Raw genomic sequence first — 21,298 nt, 5'->3', positions numbered from 1 at the left:
CCTGACTGCAGGTTTTGGCAGAGGAGCTGTGTGAAAACGAGGGAATGCTGAAGCATCTGCAGATCCCAGGCTTACTGTCCCCGCTTCTGGGAGGGAAAAAAAGAAAGAGACAAGAAGGAAAAAACCTCCATGCTGCTCTTTTGAGCTGGGCTCCACACACCTCTGCAGTAGTCATCTGCCACCTTTGAGCACATCTATGTGTTGGTGGAATTCCCCACTCTGAGTCCAGGTCGGAGACCACCTTCATATGGAAGCCAGATCCTCCCCACCCCACCTCCACTTTCCCATCCTCCTTGCAGCCAGAGTTCAAGCCTGTGACCTCACTCTGTTGACCAGACTCACCCACAGCAAACTTTGAACCTTTGAATTGAAAGAAAATGATGCAACAAAGCGGACGCTGCCTGGAGCCCGATCCAGCAAGGGTGCAGCAGCCACCGCACCCAGCTTCTAGGGGAGCTGGGTGGAGATTCTGGGACATTGAGTACCGGGCGCTGGCGGTGACACAATGCCCGCGGCAGAGGCAGCACCCTGCAGTGACGGCCGTGGGGCTTTCCCGGACCAGTTGGTTCTGAGAAGCCATCTGGGTGCTGTTCCTGCCTTGCGGGAGAGGGGGGCCTCCAGGTCAGGCGCTCTGGCCCAGATTCTGCAAATTTCCCAACACCCTTTAATACATCTCCATTTTACCCAAATAAGCCAGAGCCGGTTCCTGTGTTTGCAAGATGGAAGCCAGGCCTGACTCGGAAGCCTGTGTGTTATTTCACTCTGAACCTGTCTGCAGGGAAGGAATGAAGACGCAGATGTAGAGAGCGGACTTGTGGACATAGCGAGGAAGGAGAGGCTGGGACAAACTGAAGAGCAGCATTGACGTGTATGCACGACCACATGTAAATAGACAGCTAGTGGGAAGCTGCTGCCCAGGGAGCCCGACCCGGCGCTCTGTGATGACCTGTGTGGGTAGGGTGCAGGGAGGGGAGGGAGGCTCAAGAGAGATGGGGATATACATATAACTATGATTGATTCACGTTGTTGTAAGGCAGAAACCAACACAACATTGTAAAGCAATTTGAAAGTGAAAGTGAAAGTCGCTCAGTCTTGTCTGACTCTTTGCGACCCCATGGACTACACAGTCCATGGAATTCTCTAGGCCAGAATACTGGAGTGGGTAGCCTTTTCCTTCTCCAGGGGATCTTCCCAACCCAGGGATTGAACCCAGGTCTCCTGCATTGCGGGCGGATTCTTTACCAGATGAGCCATAAGGGAAGCCCGTAAAGCAATTTACCTCCAATTAAAACATAAATTAAAAAAAAAAAAAGTCTACGTGTGTGTGGGCCAAGGAGGGACAGGAAGGCAGGAGGTTCTCAAGAAGGCACAGTAACTGCTCTGAGCCGCTGTGGACCACATCACCCCACGGAGACCTTGTGGCACTGATCATCAGCTTCAGCGGAGTAGACGTCTCTCCCCACCCCCACCCTGCCCCCTCCACAAGAAACAATAACACAGATTTCCGAGTTGCATGTGCAGATGACTCAGAAGCCCCTTTCCACAGGTCCAGAGGAAGCCAACACCCACTTCCCCACAGAGCATTTCACAGGTCTGAGGGCCTCTCGGTGCTGCCTGCCTTGTCCCACAGCCCCCAGGGGGCGCGCTCACAGTGCACCCCTAAGAACAGCTCCTGAACCCCAGGCACAGGAGTCCCAGAGTGCTCGGTGTGGATGGGGTCCCTGCAGCTGTGCAAGACAAGATGGCTGGCCATCATGGAGTGGCAGAGAGGAGAGTCCTAAGATCCCAGGGCTATGGGAAGCAGCACTAGCTGGGAGGCAGTATGAAAGGACTTTTCTATAATCAGAGGGCTCTGCCTGCCAAAACTTCTCGTCTTGCAGCATTTACATCTCTGCGTTCCTCCCCAGATGTCAGAGTCTGAGACACTCACTGCCTCCCTTGGCCAGAACCCCTACTCCCCACACACACCCCTTCCCTTAACACCTTCTTCTGATTTAGAATGTCCACATGTCAGTGTCTGTTTGAAGGGGGCTAATGGACAAATGACATGTACACATGTGTGCGTGTGTGTGTGTGTGTGTGTGTGCGCACACACGTGTGTATGAGTGAGCCCACCCATGCTGGAGAAGTACAAGCCCTATCTCTCTGGAGGCTGCCCAGGCCCTGAGATGCTATCAGCAGCTCCTCACTCTTGCTCCACTGAAGCCAATGTAAATACAGCCACAGAGCCACCCCCAGGCCGGGCCGCCCTAGAAGGCTCACGCCTCCTTCCCACCTTCTTGGGCAGCTACCCATGGAGCCAAGAGCCAGGTATCAGGCTTCAGCTGGCTGGACTCCCGGCAGCTCCTGCTAGTCTGTGCTGGGCCTGCAGCCCAGCCTGCCCACAGGCGCTGGCCACCGCCCGGGCCATGGGGCCTTAGCACTCAGCCCATTAGCGCCCACCAGCCAGCCTCCACTCTGGCCCCTGGGTGGGGTCTGGCTTGGCAGAGAAGCAGGGCATGTGGACAGGGGTGGCCTGATTCACTGCACTCCCCAAGACCTCCAAATCTGCCCCAGGACCCTTTCCATGAGGCAATGGGGAAACCTGAGTGCTCAGGCCAGAAACAGAACGTTTTGAACAATTTGAGGGGAAAAAATTATTCAGACCAATTTCATGACATCCGAGAGCACCAGGGGAAAAACGCAGCCACCTCTTCAGGCACTATTGTGTGTTCACGCCAAACCCCAAACAGCTTGGACTGAAGCGGCACAAAGGCTGTGAATCTTCATGTCCCTCCAGAGGGAAACTGGGCTGACACCCGGGCCTCCGGTCCTCTGGGCCACTGGGCTCATCTTCTTCTGCATGACCCCGCTTTTCTGGATGCCCATGGCACGTGGTTGATGCTCCTGGTCCCACCCACTGGCTGGAACCATCTCCTTGGCCTTTAGAACTCAGCTCAGACATGCTTCCTCCTCAGAGCTCTCCTGGACCTTCAAGACAGTGAGGCCCGACTACCCACCGAACTCCAGGGGCCTGAGATCTACCTGGCTTGGAGCCCCTTCCAAGTACTGGGCTCCTCCGAGCAGTGAGCCTCAAATAGGTCACCCTATTTAAAGGGCACAACCACCTTACCAGTGGGTGTCATCATTCAAGTCTCGAGTGGGGCCACTGAGCTTCAGAGTTGAAATCGCTCAAAGTTGCAGTGAGTAGGCAGTGGAGCTGGGGTTTAGAACCGGGCAATGTGGAGCCAGAGGCTTTGCCCAAACCATTTCACAGCATCTCTCCAGCAGCTGCCCAGAGAAAGGAGGGCCCAGCTCTGCTAGGGGAGAGAGAAGAGTCAGGAAGGGGTGAGTGGAAACTTCCAGAGGGGTGCCAGGTATCAAAAGATGCATAGACATTTGCCAGGTAAATACAGCAGGGAAGAGCCACCCCTGTGAAAAGCTGGCAGATACTAAGGTCTAGAAAAGAGAAATGTCAGAGGGTGGTGGTTCTGGGTTCCTGCAAGTGGGGTGTGAGGAGGGGGAGGAGGCTGCAGAGTTAAGCCAGACCCCAGACCCACCATTCCTTACACACACACACACACACACACACACACACACACACACACACACACCACCCGGCCCAGGGCCTCACCCGGTCCTCCAGGTCAGGAAGTACCACAGCTGTGATACAGGAGGGAGGTGCACGAGTGCTAGGATCTGACTGGAGACCCACCCCTCAGGGACCCACGTGAAGCCACAGCAGGGTCCTCTGCAGCCATCATAGGGCCACGTGAGCAGCATTAAGGGTCTGAGTGGACACAAAGGACAACATTGGGATGCGCTTATGAGGCATGCTTTTATTTAAAATATATTGTTCATTCCTGTGATATTTGATCATATTCAATTGGAAGACAGTTGTTTGGTTTTGTTTTAATCTTTTCTCCATTTAAAAATGGTTGAAAGTTTAAGTTGGGCACTCAGTTGTGTCCGACGCTTTCTGACCCCATGGACTGTATCCTGCCAGGCTCCTCTGTCCATGAGACTGTCCAGGCAAGAATACTGGAGTGGGCTGCCATTTCCTTCTCCAAGGGATCTTCCTGACCCAGGGATTGAACCTGGGTCTCCTGCATTGCAGGCAGAGTCTTTACCATTTGGACTACTAAGGAAGCACTTAAAAATGGTTATGTATGCTTTTAACCAAAAATTTAAAACAAAAAGGTTTTTTTTTTTTTTTTTCAGTGAGAAATGCATGAAGTAAGACAGAGAAGTCATTCTCCCCTCTGTTCCCACTCGGTTCTCTCCCCAGAGGTCACCACTGCAATAAATGTGGTCCTTCCTGAGCTTTTCTATTTTCATAAACATGCACACAGCTGTACCCGTGTATAGGACTTCTTTCTTAAGAGACACATATTTGTCTGCATCCTGCTGTTTTTCTCACACAGTAATACATAGTCAAGGCTATGGTTTGTCCAGTGGTCATGTATGGATGTGAGAGTTGGACTGTGAAGAAAGCTGAGCACCGAAGAATTCATGCTTTTGAACTGTGGTGTTGGAGAAGACTCTTGAGAGTCCTTTGGACTGCAAGGAGATTCAACCAGTCCATCCTAAAGGAGATCAGTCCTGGGTGTTCATTGGAAGGACTGATGCTGAAGCTGAAACTCCAATACTTTGGCCACCTCATGTGAAGAGTTGACTCATTGGAAAAGACCCTGATGCTGGGAGGGATTGGGGGCAGGAGGAGAAGGGGATGACAGAGGATGAGATGGCTGGATGGCATCACTAACTCAATGGACATGAGTTTGAGTGAACTCTCGGAGCTGGTGATAGACAGGGAGGCCTGGCATGCTGCAGTCCATGGAATAGCAAAGAATTGGACACAACTGAGTGACTGACCTGAACTGAATACATGGTAAATTCATTATTCACCAATTCAATAAATATTCACTGGGATCCTAACTGTGTTCATGGCCTGGACTGGAAGGCTGAGTAGAGAGCAGTCGAGACTAGAAGTCAGGCTCCTGCCAACCAGCTTCTGCAGTCCAGCAGGACTGAGAAAGGCAGGTGGTTGCTGGTAGCTGAAAAAGACCAGGAAACTCACCCCAGAAGCTCCAGAAAGTAACACATCCCTGCTGATAATTTGATCCATCCCAGTGAGATCTGTGTCAGACTTCTGAACTACAGAACTGTAGATAACAAAGCCATGAAATTAAAGGACGCTTGCTCTTCAAAAGAAAAGCCAAGACAAACCTAGACAGCATATTAAAAAGCAGAGACATTACTTTTCCAACAAAGGTCTGAACAGTCAAAGCCGTGGTTTTCCCAAGAGTCATGTACGGATGTAAGAGTTAGACCATACAGAAGGTTGAGCACCACAGAACTGATGCTTTCATTGTGGTGTTGGAGAAGACTCTTTAGAGTCCCTTGGACAGCAAGCAAGTCAAACCAGTCAATCCTTAAGGAAATCAACCCTGAATGTTCATTGGAAGGACTGATGCTGAAGCTGAAGCTTCAATATTTTGGCCACCTGACTTGAAGAACCCTGATGCTGGGAAAGATTTGAAGGCAGGAGAAGAACAGGGATAAGACCGTTGGATGGCATCACTGAGTGGAATGAGTCTGAGCAAACTCTGGGAGGTACTGAAGGACAGGGAAGCATCAGAATTCGATTTGACTTACCGACTGAACAATAAGAAGACAAGTTTGTGTTGTTTCAAGGCACCAAGTTTTTGGTAATGTGTTACAGCAATGAGTAGGAGACTAATGCAAGTGGGTAATTCAGGAGTTCAAGTGAGAGATGCTGGGGCTTGGTCCCAGGTGGTGAGAGAGCAGCAGACAGATCAATTTGGGTACCTTCCATTCCAAAGGGAGGGGCTCACAGGGGGAGACTTGGGGACTGAGCTGAGTGGATGTGGATGCTTCGGAAGAGGAAGGAGCCTCAGGTGACTCTGGGTTTGGGGCAGGCAAATGGAAGATGGTGGTGCTTTACTCTCCACACCTTGTGAGGGCAGGACTCTGTCTCATTCACTGCTGTGTCCCCAGCCCCATTAGAGCATCTGGAACACAGCATGTGCTCAATAGAGATTTGCTGAATGGATTTATTCATTAAATAAATAAGTGGAGAATCTTTGGAGAGAAAGACAGTGATTTCAGTGATCAGCACCACGTATCCCAAGCAGTTCTGTGGGCCCCCTGCAGCCATCAGAAGGATCCATCAGAAGCAATGAACCCATCCCTGGGATGAGAAAGATGCGCCTCAGTGGAGGGGTCCCCAGCTGCCCTGGCCTGCGAGGCTAAGCTCAGAGAGTGTGGCCAACCAGGAGTCCCTGAGGCAGGCAGGCAGACTGGAGGCGGCTCCTTGCTGACATTACCCCCTAATAGGAGGTCCTTATCACCCAGGATGGAGCCAGGTGCTCTACTTAATTCAGGAGAAAGCTACTCTCTGGGAAATAGGTGCCAATTTGCAGCAATCACAATAAGAAACATCCTCTCTCTGGCTGATGCAAGCTAACAAGGTAACAGGGCATTGTGCAGTAGGGAGAGATCAAAAGGGTTTTTTTTCCAAGCCCACGGTGGGCACTTAATCCATCTTTTGCTCTCTCTCTCTCCCTCCATTACAGCCGCAGATGCACTATTTACAGGGCCTGCATTAGCTGCCTTTTCAGATATCGCACTTCCTCAAAACCACTTCAGAAGGAAAGTGAATTAGAAATGAGTTTGAGACGCAGGCAGGGGCTTTTGCTGCCTCCTCCCTGCGCTAAGGCCAGCAGCACCTTCCTGCCTGGATGCGGGAACCCAGGTCCATACCATCTCAGCTCCCAGGAGAATGACTCTGCTGTCCTCCAGACCCTGTGGATGCTCTGACTCTGGCCCATGAGGCTCACCTGGAAGCAGCAAGGTGAAGGGCCAGCAGGTGTGGATGAGAAGCAGGTAACGCCTCCTAGGCAAACACAGGAAGCCAGGCTGAGACAAAGAGGCAAATCTGGGATGTGGATCCTGGTGGAGGTGGCAGGGTAGGGGTAGGGGTGCATTTTAGACAGCACTGATCTCTGTAGGACCTTCCCACTTTTCTCTGTCTGGGTCCCTCCCTTCCACCTCCAGGGAGTTCAGAGCCACTGCTAAGTTAGGGTGGTTGCCTAGGCAGATACCAAACTGATAAGGCCCAGGCCAGTATCCTGACCTTTCTCTACCAGCTCCCCCCGGCTTTCACCCACTGCCCCTGGAATGCACCACTCCAGGAATGCAACAACCCCTCTCAGATGCACTGGCATCTTCCAGGTGTGAGTCCATGAAGCGCGGAGGGAAGGCAGGAATGTGAGCTTTCTGTCCCCAGAGTGGGAGAAAATTTCAGTTCAGGAGATGTTCCGCCAGAAATCCCCATCCAAGTTTCACCTTTTGCAGGTAAGTCCATCTGCGAACTGAGTGACTTGCCTGAAACTCCTTAAGACCTGGCCACGGACCTGACATTTCTGACCCGCAGCCAAATGCTTTTGCCCCATCAGCTGTTTGCATGCTTAATCGTGTCCAACTCTATGTAACCCTATGGACTGTCGCCTGTCAGATTCCTCTGTCCATGAGATTTTCCAGGCAAGAAAACTGGAGTGAGTTGTCACTTCCTTCTCCTGGGGATCTTCCTAACCCAGGGAAGCATCTCCCATGTCTCCTGCAGCGGCAGGTGGATTCTTTAATGCTTGAGCCATCATGGAAGCCTCCATTGGATAGGTATAAAAATCTAGGCTGTACAACTGCAAAGAAACTTGGGCTTCATCTAGGCTGCGACTCCTGTCTGGAGGTGAGAAGAGGCTCTCATCCCTCCAACTCCATTTAAATTGTATTGGGATTTCCCCTAAGAGTTTGAAAGCAGATGAACTATTGAGTGAGAGGAGAAGCCACAGGCCTCCCTCAGACCTTCTTTGCCGACTGACTATGTGGGAAGCCAACTCTCAAACAGCTCCTGATAATCCCCACCTCCTAGGTCTACACCTGTGATTCCTCACTCTGAGGGTGGACCTTCTGACCTTGTGACTTGAGTCTAATGAATAGAATGTGGTCAGCGTGGTGGGAAGTCACTCCTAAATGAGGTTACAAAAAGATGCTACTTCTGCCTGCTGGCCCGCCCTGGTCTCTCTCCATCCACCCCCTGAAGGTACCTCCCAGCCAGGCACCACGCTGGGAGCCCTCATCTTGTCAAGGAACTGGTGTCTCTGGCCAGTCGACTGCAAGACCCTGAACTCTGTCAACAGCCATGTGCATGAGCTGGGACACAGATCCTCCCCAGTCGAGCCTCGAGAAGATTGCAGCCCTGGCTGGCACCCTAATCCTCTCCATACAAGAGACCTTGAGACTTGAATCCCAACTAAGATGCACCCAGTTTCCTGACCCCCAGGAACTTCGCAATAACAAATGTTTGTTGTTTCAAGCTGCCATATTTTGGAGTAACTTGTTACAGTGTAGTTGATGGCTATATACAATGTCCTCTTTGGAAGACTCCTTTTCTTGAGACAGGTGAAGCAAGAAAGAGCAGAGGCAGCTGTGAGTTTGCCACATGCCGGTACTGGGTAAGTCAGGAGACCTAGGCTTTGTTTTGGGTCCTGCTGCTGACCCACACTCTGTCCTTGGACAGGACCCTAACCATTTATGGGCCTTATTTCCCCAACCTCTGGGGAGGACTCTGGGTCAGTTCCAACTGCCTGTGACTTGAGACCTAGGAAAGGGAAGCTTCTAGGCCTGAGACGACTGCGTATGTCATGAGGAAGGGGAGGAGGAAGATGTCTGACCACCCTGCACCACCCCTCTGCCCTTTTCCCCAGACCTGAGCACTAAGGCATGAGTCAGTCTTTAGTGACACCCTCTGACCTCAGAGGCTGGGGCATTCCAGATCGGTGGGAGGAAACTCAAGACACTGAGGGTCCCTTGGAAGGAAGAGCTGCCCTCACTGCCCTAGTCCTCTCCATCAAGCACGTCTCCTGCCTTCAGCCCCAGCAAGCCCTGAACAGATCTCCACCAGCCCCTTCCCCTCAAGGACCCAGCTGGGCTCCAGCCCCCACCTCTTCCCCTGGGAGAGCACTCCACAGGGGGTCCAGGGGCCAAGAGGAGGCTCCCGAGGCAAAGACAGGACCCTTGCTTTTTCCCAGGCCCCAGCAGCAGCACAGGCCTCCCACTCTGTACCCCAGGTGGGGGCTGGGTCTCTTCTCTCCACACCAGGCCTGGGACTGTCCCCAAGGTCCCACTTCCCTCCCTGGAGCAGTGGGAAAGCCTGGGAAAAGCCAGGCTGCTTTAACACTCCTGGGGGATAAAAACAAGCCCAAATAAGGGTCCATTTCTACCACATTCCTTCAGGCTGCAAGAGAATGCCAGGCCAGGGCAGTCTCCCCACGGCCGCCTCCCCCCACCAGGGCCAGGCCAGGCCTGACGTTTCCAGGCCAGGCAGAGCTGTCTCGAGACCAGACCCTCTGCAGTCAAGCTGGCAGGACTGCTCCCTGCAAACTCTGTCGAATGTGAGTTTGTCATCTTGCTCACAGGCCGGGGATAGGGGCTCCTGCAGGACATTCCCGGAAGGGCCAGGACTGTTGGGGAGCCCCCAGAGGTTCCTGGAACCCTCACAGGCTATTGCCACTCAGTTCTGGATGACTCCGTAAGGTTCTTGCCACATTTTATGCTCTGGCTGATTCTCTTTCTCATAAGATATTCAATTCTTCTAAGTCAGGGTTTCTCAACTCTAGCACTACAAACGTTTGGGGCTGGATAATTCTTTGCTGGTCCTTCCCCAATGGCTCAGCCTTAAAGAGTTCACCGGCAGTACAGGAGACACAGGTTCAGTCCCTGGGTCGGGAAGATTCCCCTGGAGGAGGAAACGGCAACCCACTCCAGTGTTCTTGCCTGGACAGTCTCATGGACAGAGGAGCCTGGCGGGCTGCAGTCCACAGGGTCACCAAGAATTGGACACAGCTGAGCGCCAGAGCACAAGCATAATTCTTTGCTGGGGGTGGGATAGCCAGCTGTCCTGTATGTTATTTAGGAAGCACCCCTGGCTTCTACCCACTAGAGGTCAGTAGCACACCCCCGCCCCTATGGGTTATATTAACAAAGCTTGCTCAGATATACACCAAGAATCACCCCCAGTTGAGGATCACTGTTCTAAATGCATTTAATGGCCTCTGGTCTCTGGTTAAGTGTCCTGACTGCATGCAGGACTTAGGAGGAAGAAAGGTGGCAGAGAGGGAGGAAACCTCACTGGCCCCATGATGACAAACCCCTAATACACACACGCACACACACCACAGACACACACCCCAGGGTCAGAGCTAATAATTGATCCTTCCCCAGTCTTGAGAGGCCAGTATTAACATCCCCGCTTCCTGCTTTGTCAATGAAGCTCGGGTGGCTACATGGCTTGTCCAAGGCCACACAGCTCAGCAGAAGCAGAGCTGGGCTCCTGCCCAGGGAGTGGTCCCCAGACTTATGATCTGGGCCATACCACCCTCCCTGGTCTACGGATGAGAGACCACACTTCCCTCACCGACCTACTTCAGGGTCCCAGGCCCCCGCATTCTCCCGCTCAGGCGGGGTCTCCTGAGCCTCCTGGGTTGACTCCCCCTTCCCATCAGGACTGCGCTGTCCTGATCCTGGGTGATCGATTTGCATACCATATCGATCTCAAGAGCCATGTAATATGTTTGACTTGCGGCACTTTGCATAATTTTCTGATTAAGTTACTTATTTAACCTATTGACCTTTTCTCTTAATTAGAGTATCTGGGTACCGCAAATGTTGAGTAGTAATCAAGTCGTGCGTTTCCCTGAGTGGGATTCACGTCCTCGCCGCTTCCCCGCTCCTTCAGGACTTCGGCTTCCTCTGCAGGAGCCCCTGTGGAAGCAGCTGTCCCCTCCTGTTCACCCCCACCCCCCACGCTTTCCCCTGAGGGGTGTGAGAGGTGCACGCGTGGGGCCAGGCCTTCTCTAAGCCTCTGCTGTCCAGAAGTCTCCAGAACCAGGAAGGGACCAAGATAAGGGGACAGCATCACTGGAAATAGTATCCCCAGCTGAGTGGACAAAATAAGGCACATATGTGGGTCAGAGTAGTGGACCCTGTATCCGTTAGCTATTGTACATAACAAACCACCCCAAAACGTAGTAGCCTGCAACACCACCCATGGATTATTTTCTTAGCAGTCTGTGGGTCGGCTGGACAGTTCTGAAGATCTGCACCAGGCTCCGGTGATTTGCTAAGCTCACTGACCCATCTGCAGCCAGCCAGTGGTCTGCAGGGGACTGGCTGGGATGAGTGTGGCTTTCTCTGTCAGTCTCCTAGAGTCTCCAGCAGCTGACCTGGACATGTCCTTACCGGTGATGAAGGAACAAAAGGGACAAGAGTGCACGCCCCCAGGCACAAGTGCTTGTGAAACCTCTGCTTGCATTGTACCTATTACCACACCATTGGCCAAAGCAAGGCACCAGCTGAGCCCAGCATCAAGGAGATGGTGGAAAGCTCTGCCCAGAAAGGAAGGAGAAAAGACCCAGGCCAAGTGAGCCTCTTCTGTCCCCCTCCGAGGAAGAGGTGCTCACTTAAGAGTCTTAACACAAGTGCAAAGCATCTTCTTCCTCCTGCCCTTCCCACCCTGGACACCGATCCCAAGTGTCAAAGCCCAGTGTGGTGAGCCTGGGGCCCTGGGAAGGGAGGTTACAGTTTGCTACAACTTCTTATCCTAGCATCTACTTTTTAGAGGGTCTGGATGATACCCTTTCAAGGGTTCTTAAAAATCTTCCTGTTCTTCTGGTTGCACTGGGACAGGGGGGATACAGAGAGGCTGTCTCAGGTGCTCTGTGCCCCTGACCACCACCCTCTCCCCCAGTGTGGCCACATCACCTCCACGCTGCCAGCACTGGCCCAGAAAACTCCAGCAAAGTTCTTGCCTCCCAGGGATCCATGCAGGCAGGGAATAGGTCCTTCTTACTCTCTCCCCAAACCTCTTTTACTCAGCGTAATTACTTTGAGATTTTCATCTGTATTGTTACATGTACCAACAATTCATTCCTTTTTATTGCTAAGCAGTATTCCTTCATTTGGACGGACCACAATCAGCTTATTCATTCACTTTGTGATGGATAACTTGAATTGTTTCCAGTTTGGGGCAATTACAAATAATGTTGCTACATTCACACAAGTCTTTGTACAAACATATGTTTTTATTCTCCTGGGTAAATATATAGAAGTGTATTGTCTGGATCATGGGGTAGAGGTATGCTTAGCCTTCTGCTTAACTGCCACGCCATTTTTCTCAGTGGTTGTAATTTTACATTCCCACAGGGGGTGTCTGAGAATTCCAGTTGCTCTGCATCCTCATCAGCACCCAGAATGATCAACCCTTTCAGCCATTCTAGTGAGAGTTTAGCAGCATTGCTCCACGGCTTTAATTAGAACTTCTCTACTAATGAGCATATTTTTATGTCCATAGCTCTTCTTTTAAACTGGACATCGGATTGTGCCACAACAGACTATATCTTTCAGCCTCCCTTGCAGCTAACTATAATCATATGATTAATATTAATTTTCTAACCTTCACTCATGCTTACTTAAAAGAAAATTGCTTGCCCTCGTTCCACACTTCGTATCAACTTGCTTTTGCTGCAGTAATAATGCATAAAACCACCCCAAAATTCAGTGGTAAGCAAATGTGAGTATTTATTTTTGACACATCCATGGGTCTCAAAGCAGCGGCTTTGTTTCCAGTCCTAGGTCAAGTTCAGGTCTGCCCCACATGTCTTGTTCCCACACAGAGGCTGCCGAGAGAGCAGTCACCTTGGGCAGGTTCTTCTCATGGCTGAAGTCAGAAGCTCCCAGAGGATCAGATGGAAACTTATGGTGCCTCTTAAGGCCTAAACTTGGAACTGGGGCAGGGAAGTTTATTCCCTCTGTGAAGTTTATTCCTACTGTTTTTGACCAAAAAAGAAGTGAAAATTTACTGGACCATGAAATCTCCCAGTGTACTTGCCCCCCTCCCACAAGCTGGAACACAGATGTGTCTGTAACCCACATTGTCCATGAAGCTGAGATTATTAGTCTAGGGATGATGGAGCCACAGGATGGAGGGCACCTGGATCCCCAAGAATCCTCATGGAGCCGAACTGTGGCCCACCAGATCCCCTCTCACCTGAGGACGGTGAGGCCAAGGTGCAATAACCTCCATCTTCTTCAAGACATTGCATTTTTAACCCTCTTTGTTCCAGCAATCTAGACTTCACTCTCATATATGCTTCAGTTTTTCCTTTTCTGACACAGGGAAAACTTGTTTTTGTTTTACTTTGCTTTAATCTCTTCTCAGGTGGAAAAAAATTACCCAGCCAGCATTCTTTCATGTCTGGTAGCCAGAAGAGGGAAGGTCCTGGGGTCAAAATGCAAAAGTTAATGCTTCACGCTACCATCCAGCCACATGACCTGCCCCGCTGGGTGTCTCCAAGAATTCCGGGAGCCGACTTGCTATGCTCAGAGCACCCTTCCCTGCTTTCCAGCACATTCGCCTTCCTCCCACATGGAGCTCCTGGCTCTGCTGTCCCCAGTCCTGCCTTCCCCAGGCCTGGGGCTCATCCTGCAGAGCGGGGTCCCAGCGCCAGCCCGCTCTCCTTGTCTGACTGGCAGCACCTCCATCCAACCCTGCTCCACTCGACAAACGCTAAATAGCAGGCTCTGGCATCTCCTGAAGTTCTGCTCTCATTAGCACACTGGGAGGTAGTGCAGGCAACCAGGGAGCATTTACCCTGCAGCAACAGGCTTCTCCCCGCGAAGCCAAACACACCCCAGCAGGTACTGAGTGCAGAGGCTGGGCTTCCAAATACTTCTGGAATCGCTCCTTTTCCCTCTCCACAGAGCCAACCCTCTCCTCTTCTCTCTCCCTGTATCTTCTGCAGCCTCAACCCCGCTTTTGTGCCCCTTTTCAGCAGGCTCAGCTATCAGGCTCTTCTCCTGTGGAGCTTCCATGGGAAACAGCCCAGCCTCATCCAGGGCAATTTCTCCTCCAGGCACACTCTCTGGTCATTGGCAACTCCACCCCATTGCAGGAAAAACCCTGGGTCTTACTGCCTGCTCTCCTCCCTGCCCTCAATACCCTTACCTTCTTCTCTGCCTGGGCAAATTCCTTCCCATCTGCCAAGTCATGATGAAATGACACCACCTCCAGGAAGCCTGCCCTCAGCCTCCGATTGCAGCGGTACTTTTTTCCTCCTCTGGCTTCTACTGGCCCATGAGCATCTCTGTTCTAGTTCCAGCCTCTCTGTATCATTGTGAGGTGTTTATCCGTTTTCCACACTTATCAGTCTGTGCCTGCTTCAAGGAAAAGGTCATGGTCTCTTTTTTTGTATTCAACTCTCCAGCAACGGGCCTAGTGCCAAATAAATGACAAATATCGAGCCCTTGTTTATTGATGCCTGAAGCAATGAATGAGCAAAAACAGACACGTGAAGAAATAAACAGCCAGTTAGATGGGAGTCTGCTTGGATGCATTTTCCCTTCCTAGCACTTATTTCTGTTGAAGTACGTCTTATATATTTATTTACTATATCCTCTCCCAGCCACCCTGTGTATGTGAAAACACAGGCTGTGTGTTTCATTCACTGTTGTAGCTTCCATACTCAGCTGAAGGCCTTAAATATCTGTTGGGCAAATAAAAAAAATGAACATGGATTGGAGGATAAGAGGATGTAGGGTGGATACCAGGATAAAAGCAGGAAAGGTCCACTCAAGTTTTATAATCTAGAGAAACCTGGCCACTTTTTCTTGAGAAAAAAAAGAGTTTAACTGGTCTCTTGGTTTCATAAAGAGACAAGGCTCAGGCTTAATCTAAAAGTGTGCTGTGCTTAGTTGCTTCAGTTGAGTCTGACTCTTTGTGACCGGGGTTCTCCAGGCAAGAATACTGGAGTGGGTTGCCATGCCTTCCTCCAGGGGATCTTCCTGACTCAGGGATCAAACCTACATCTCCTGCGTTGCAGGTGGATTCTTTACCACTGAGCCACTGGGGAAGCCCCATCTAAAAGTGTAGATTAAGGAAATTCAGGGTCACCTTCTTTACAGAATAATCATCAAGCATCTGCCCTATGGACAAGGGCCCATATATGTACTTTTTTGTTTTTTAATGTTAAAAGAATGGCAATTTTTCCTTTGGTTCTGGTTAGTTACTCCTGATGAGTGAGAGGTACAGGTGTCATAGTCTTGGACCCAGAGAGAGAAAAGAGATGAGAGAAGATGCTGAGCTGAGGGGGAGCTGTAACACCCCTCCTGGCCCCTCCCCCAGGACCAGGGAGACAGGCAGGGACAGGCATCCTTGTGATGGGCCATGAGAACACTGATGTCTGCACGCTACGTCGCTTCAGTTGTGTCACTCTTTATGACCCCGTGGACTGTAGTCCGCCAGGCTCCTCTGCTCCTGGGATTCTCTACACAAGCATACTGAAGTAGGTTGCCATTTCCTCCTCCAGGGGATCTTCCTGACCCAAGGGTGAACCTGTGTCTTTGATATTTCCTGCCTTGGCAGGTAGTTTCTTTACCACTAGCACCGTCTGGGAAGCCTGAGAACACTGATACTGAAGGGTAAATTTTAAGTTTTCTTTCTCTGGGTCACAGTTTCCTTAGAATGTTCCCAATACCATCCATTACCTGTGACAACTGTATGTCAGGGGAGACTTGGAGAGTAAGACAGGGGCTGTGTCCATGTTGGGCACAAACTGTTAGGGAGGAGAAGTCAGGATAAGCTGGGGAGGATGAGGGGAGAAGCCCACAACGAAACCTCATGGAAGGAAGTGACAGCAACAGCCACCTCAAGGAAACACTCCCCAGAAAGCCTCAGGGAGTTGCAGGTGGGGCTGAGGTTTCCTCCCATCAGGCAGGGTGAGGGCCTCAGGTATGAGACTAGGATGGGAAAGGAAAGAATGCAAGAGCCTGGAGACTGGGAAGGCACAGATTATTAAAGGATGGGTAGATGGATGGACCAACAGGTAGATGAAAGGGTAGATGACGGGAAGAAAAGATGGATGGGCTGGAGAATGAGTGGAAAAATACATGAACAAGCGGCCATTATTACTCTCTCTGCTAACGGTATGCGGACCCAAACAGAGTGAATGGCCACTTGGATGTCTGAGTTACAAAGGAAACGGGTAATCGTGTTGCCCATCTGGAACTCACTTCACTGCTTAGAGTCCTAAAAAACAAGCCCGTCTCTTCGGCTTCCTGGCCTTCTGCCCTGGCAAGCCCTGTCCCAGGCTGGTGCGTGGATATGCTACAATCAACTCAGGGGAGGAAATCTCCTAGTTAAAATATTCAACTGCAGCAGCTAAGAATGCACACTGATTAGCCAAGTGCACCCAGGCCCTGCTACTCCACTCCACCGCACGGGCCTGATTAGTACAGGAGGAGGCTCGGTCAGCAGAGTCTGCAGCCCCTAGAAGGGGCCCTGGCACTGCCAGCTCTTCGTGGACCTTCCCTCCAGAGGAGGGCAGATGGACGGAGGGGCTTGGCTGACCCCCAGGAAGTCAGTCCTGCTTCAGGCCTCCTGCTGCCTCGTTAAGACCGGGATCCTCACAGTCTGCCAGGCTGCTTCCTGGCTGATCACCTCCCATTCAATCATTTCATCACACAGCACTTTGAGGCTGATCTTATTACTACTCCCATTGTATAGATGAGAAGACTGAGGCTCAGTGAAGTCAAGTAGGCTATAGAACTAGAATTCAAACCCCCATCTTGAGTTCCCATGTAATACTACTGTCTCTGTACAGGCATCTGATGGTGAGGGTGCCCAGTCAGGGACCTGCAGAGACCCGATTTGTCTAAAAGCGCTGACCAGGTAGGATGAGGCTGATCAGGGAGTCCCTCATTTGTGGGTTCATCTCAGTTTCTTCAAAGGAGATAGCTACACAGGCCTCCATTCCTGGACCTAACTATAGCTCACGGCTATGCCCTCTGACCCCAAGAACTATTCCTTCACCTTGCCCTACCACCTGGCCTCACAGCCCTCACACCCAGAGCCAGGGACCCGGTCTCCTGGTTGCCCTAGGCCAGCCTCACTGGTCCCGGAGGACCTCCACCCATCTCAAGCCCTCTTCCTCGTCAGAGCCTAACGGGGTGCGGCAAAGCCTCTCTCAAGACAAGAGCAAGTGTGGCTTGGTCTTGCTCCCACCACTCCCTGCTCCCCTGCCTCCTGGTGGAGCCCACAGAACCCTCCTCAGTCTTCCCAGCTCCCCTTCCCCTCTTGACCTCTCGCCATCACTCCTGTGCCCTAGTCACACCGACAGGCCGCACAACTTCCCCAGTCACTCATTCCGCAGCAGAACCATCCACTTCCCTCCTCCTCCCCACCCACTCAGCAAACCCCAATCCTCTTTCAAGACTCGACTTGAATATCATCTTCGTACTGGAGACATTTCAGTGCCCCACGTCCACCTATCTGAAGACCACTCCTTCCTTCGGATCCTTTTGGGTCTGCACCTCTCAGCAGACATAAGCTGTCCTGCCCATGGCTGTGATAGCACCTTAGATAGATGGTACTAGGCAGAGGGAAAGATGAAACAGTGAACCTCTCACTTGGCACCAACTGGGCTCTTTACTTGCAGAACCAATAATCCCAGAGAACAGTCTTGGGGCTAGGCTGGGGTGGGGGGTGATCAAGAGAGGCTCCTGATCTGGCCTTCTACTGTATCCCATCAAACTATCCTCAGGGCAGTATCAGCTCCAGTGTGGAGCCGTGATCACAGTCCAGACATCTCCTCCCATGAAACGAGTTTCCTGTCAACCTCCCATTTCCTCCACAGGGACACAACCTCTGTATGTTAGTATCTTGACTAAAGACTACTTTCTCACACTCTGTTGCAGGTAGGTAAGTCCTGAGACTAAACTCTGGCCAATGAGATGTAAGCAGAGGGTAACAACTTGCTCAAACCTTTTTTAAAGGAAGCTGGAATGTACCTTTCCCCTTCTTTAGTCATTGCTTGCTCCATCCTGCTGCCTGGGATGTCTTGAACTTTAGCTTCCATTACAGATCATCTGAATGAGAACCACACTTTAGGGGTGGAGAAGCAAGAGCTTAAGAGTAGCAAAAATGTTTTATCAGCCATGCATTACGTACCTCCAAGTTTGTAAATGAAAGCAAAATAACAATGTCTCTTCTTCCTCTTCTTTCTTGTATTATTTTTCAAGCTGCTGCTTGCTTATGGCTCTGTCTTGCGCAGCAGAACGCGGCACAGGGTCCTTTTCCTACCCACTAACAGCAGAGAAGGCAGTGGCACCCCACTCCAGTACTCTTGCCTGGAAAATGCCATGGATGAAGGAGCCTGGTGGAGTGACCCCAGAGTCGGACACGACTGAGCGACTTCACTTTTACTTTTCACTTTCATGCGTTGGAGAAGGAAATGGCAACCCCCTCCAGTGTTCTTGCCTGGAGAATCCCAGGGAAGGGGGAGCCTGGTGGGCTGCCGTCTATGGGATCACACAGAGTCGGACACGACTGAAGCAACTTAGCAGCAACCTCCATTGGTATCACCTCCTGAGTATCAGGTTGTGTTCACAGTCAGATAGTCCATCCCCTCCTCTCCCAATAATGCACCTTATTCTTATTCTTAAGATGGTCCTTAATCTCTACAACCACCCCAATAACTCTCACATACGCAAAGAATGTGAGAGGTGTAAGCTTTGTCAAGCAAAAACCTTGTGCTATAAACCATCAAGTATTAAATATGGCAACAGTGATTAACTCTTTACCATAGGACTATGGGTGTTGTTTACTTCTTCCCTTCTTGGCATAGTCTCATTTTCCTCAGTGAACATTTATTACTTGTAATAATAAAAGGTAGGAACTTCCTTGGGGGTCCAGTGGTTAAGAATCTACATTCCAGTGCAGGGGACACGGGTTCGATCCCTGACCTGTGAACTAGGATCCCACGTGCCATGACCACTGACCCTCATGCTCTGGAGCCTGCTCACTGCAACTAGAGAAGCCCGTGCACCACCACAAAGAACACACATGCCGGAACTAAGACTCAGAACAACCAAAATGAGTAAGTAAACACATAGGATGAAAACAGCGATAAACATAAACAATTTAATTTTAAAAACCCGATACAACTCTAATCAAAAAATACATCAATGTCTATGAGGACACATCAAAAGTTGGGAGGATGATAGGTATTTCCAGAGCAGGCTTTCCTGATGGCTGCCTGCAATGCAGGAGACCTGGGTTCGATCCCTGGGATGGGAAGATCCCCTAGAGAAGGGAATGGCTACCCACTCCAGTATTCTGGCCTGGAGAAAGAGGGCAGACAAAGAAAGGAATGATGCCTCTCTGAAGGTACCATATACAGAAGGTGTATCTGTCCAGTTACCACAATCAGAGATATGTATGGGATGGCTCTAATCCTCATAACCCCCAAAGGCAGGTACTATCTCCATGTCACAGATGAAAAAAACTGAGGCTCAGAGAAACAAGATATTTTCCTCAAGGTTGTTTATCACATAGCTAGTACCTGGAGGTGGAATTTGAATCCAAAGTCTGTACTATTTTACCATATGAAGCTATTTCATTTTCCATGATGCCCATTGGTTCAGTTCAGTCACTCAGTCTTGTCTGACTCTTTGTGACCCCCAGCACGCCAGGCCTCCCTGTCCATCACCAGTTCCCAGAGTCTGTTCAAACTCATGTCCATTGAGGTAGTGATGCCATCCAACCATCTCATCCTCTGTTGTCCCCTTCTCCTCCTGCCCACAATCTTTCCCAGCATCAGGGTCTTTTCAAATGAGTCAGTTCTTCACATCAGGTGGCCAAAGTACTGGAGCTTCAGCTTCAGCATCAGTCTTTCCAATGAATATTCAGGACTGATTTCCTTTAGGATGGACTGGTTGGATCTCCTTGTAATCCAAGGGACTCTCAAGAGTCTCCTCCAACACCACAATTAAAAAGCATTAATTCTTCGGTGCTCAGCTTTCTTTATAATCCAACTGTCACATCCACACATGACTACTGGAAAAATCATAGCCTTGACTAGATGGACCTTTGGTGGCAAAGTAATGTCTCTGCTTTTTAATATGCTAGGTTGGTCATAACATCATCCTTATAACAGTTAAAACTTTTAATTATTGGTTACTAATGAGAGGTATTTCAACCCAAACTAGACTAAGAGGGGAATTAATCAGCTAACAAAACTGAAAAGTCTGAGAGGAATTTCAACTGCAGCTTGACTGGACCTCAAACCATATCAGTAGGGCATGTCTTTTGTCTTTTAACTGTCATCTTCTTAAACTCTTCATGGTAGCAACCTGCAGAGAAATAACTCCAACCTGCAGGCACTGGGGCTTCTATCCAAAGGGGGATATCACACATCTTTGTCCCAGAATTCTCAGCTAAAGTGTCTTTTATCTCATTGGCTCTGCGAGTCATGTGCCCATCCGTGAACCAATCCCTGTGACCTCAAGGATGCCCGTGGGCGGTGCTCCTACCCCAAAAGTTCTGAAAGTTGATGTCATGGGATTTCCCAAAGGAAATTCTAAGAGTTATTTAACAAAAGAATGGTGCAGGGATGTTGTGGGCTGAACAACAGATGTTCCCCTCCACCCAGCTCCCAGTGCCCATCCTCTGCCTCAGGCTTGTCCTCTTGGAATCACTTCTTCATGTAAATGCACAAACCCACCGCTGAACCGTGTGCAGCTCACGGAAAAAATGGCTTCTGTAGGACCACTTATTCCTTTCCCAAATGGACTTTGTTCTTGAAATCCTTTAATGAGGAGCAAGCTGGCAAAACACATCTATCTGGATGTGGACTCAGGGCCAGAGGCATTTGATGATTTATTAATTGACCCACCAAATCTCGTGCCTCCCTGAGGCCCATGCTAACAGGCCATTTCATTTATTACTGGGCAAAGTTTGAGTTCATGAAACAGATTCTTTCAAGTACTTGGTACAGAGGAATTTACTTTGGCCAATTCAAGTCAATGAGCACTTATTAAGCACCAATTATATGTCACGGACACTGAGCTGGGAATGCAGAGACAGAGGTCACCAGATCCTGCTCACAGACCAGTGGATGGGAACTGGCCTGTGACAATGTTTTCAGTGATCTGCAGACAAGGCTGTGCTAGTTGCCAGGGCCACCATAAGGAATGACCACAGGTGGAGTGGCTGGAAACAATTGACATGCCTTCACTCACAGTTCTGGAAGCCAGAAGAAGGAACTCGAGGTGTCAGCAGGGTCCATTCTTCCCGGAACCTCTGTTCTGGGTCTTTTTCCTGGTTTCTGGTGGCAACTGACCATTCTCGGCCTCTCTTGGCTCGTGGACAGCCTCTGTCTCCATCTCCGGGTGGTCAGCCCCT

Source organism: Capricornis sumatraensis, chromosome 16 (genome assembly GCF_032405125.1).
Source record: "Capricornis sumatraensis isolate serow.1 chromosome 16, serow.2, whole genome shotgun sequence".
NCBI lineage: Eukaryota > Metazoa > Chordata > Mammalia > Artiodactyla > Bovidae > Capricornis > Capricornis sumatraensis.
The sequence above is the reverse complement of the archived record's forward strand: the minus strand, read 5'-3'. Positions refer to the sequence as shown.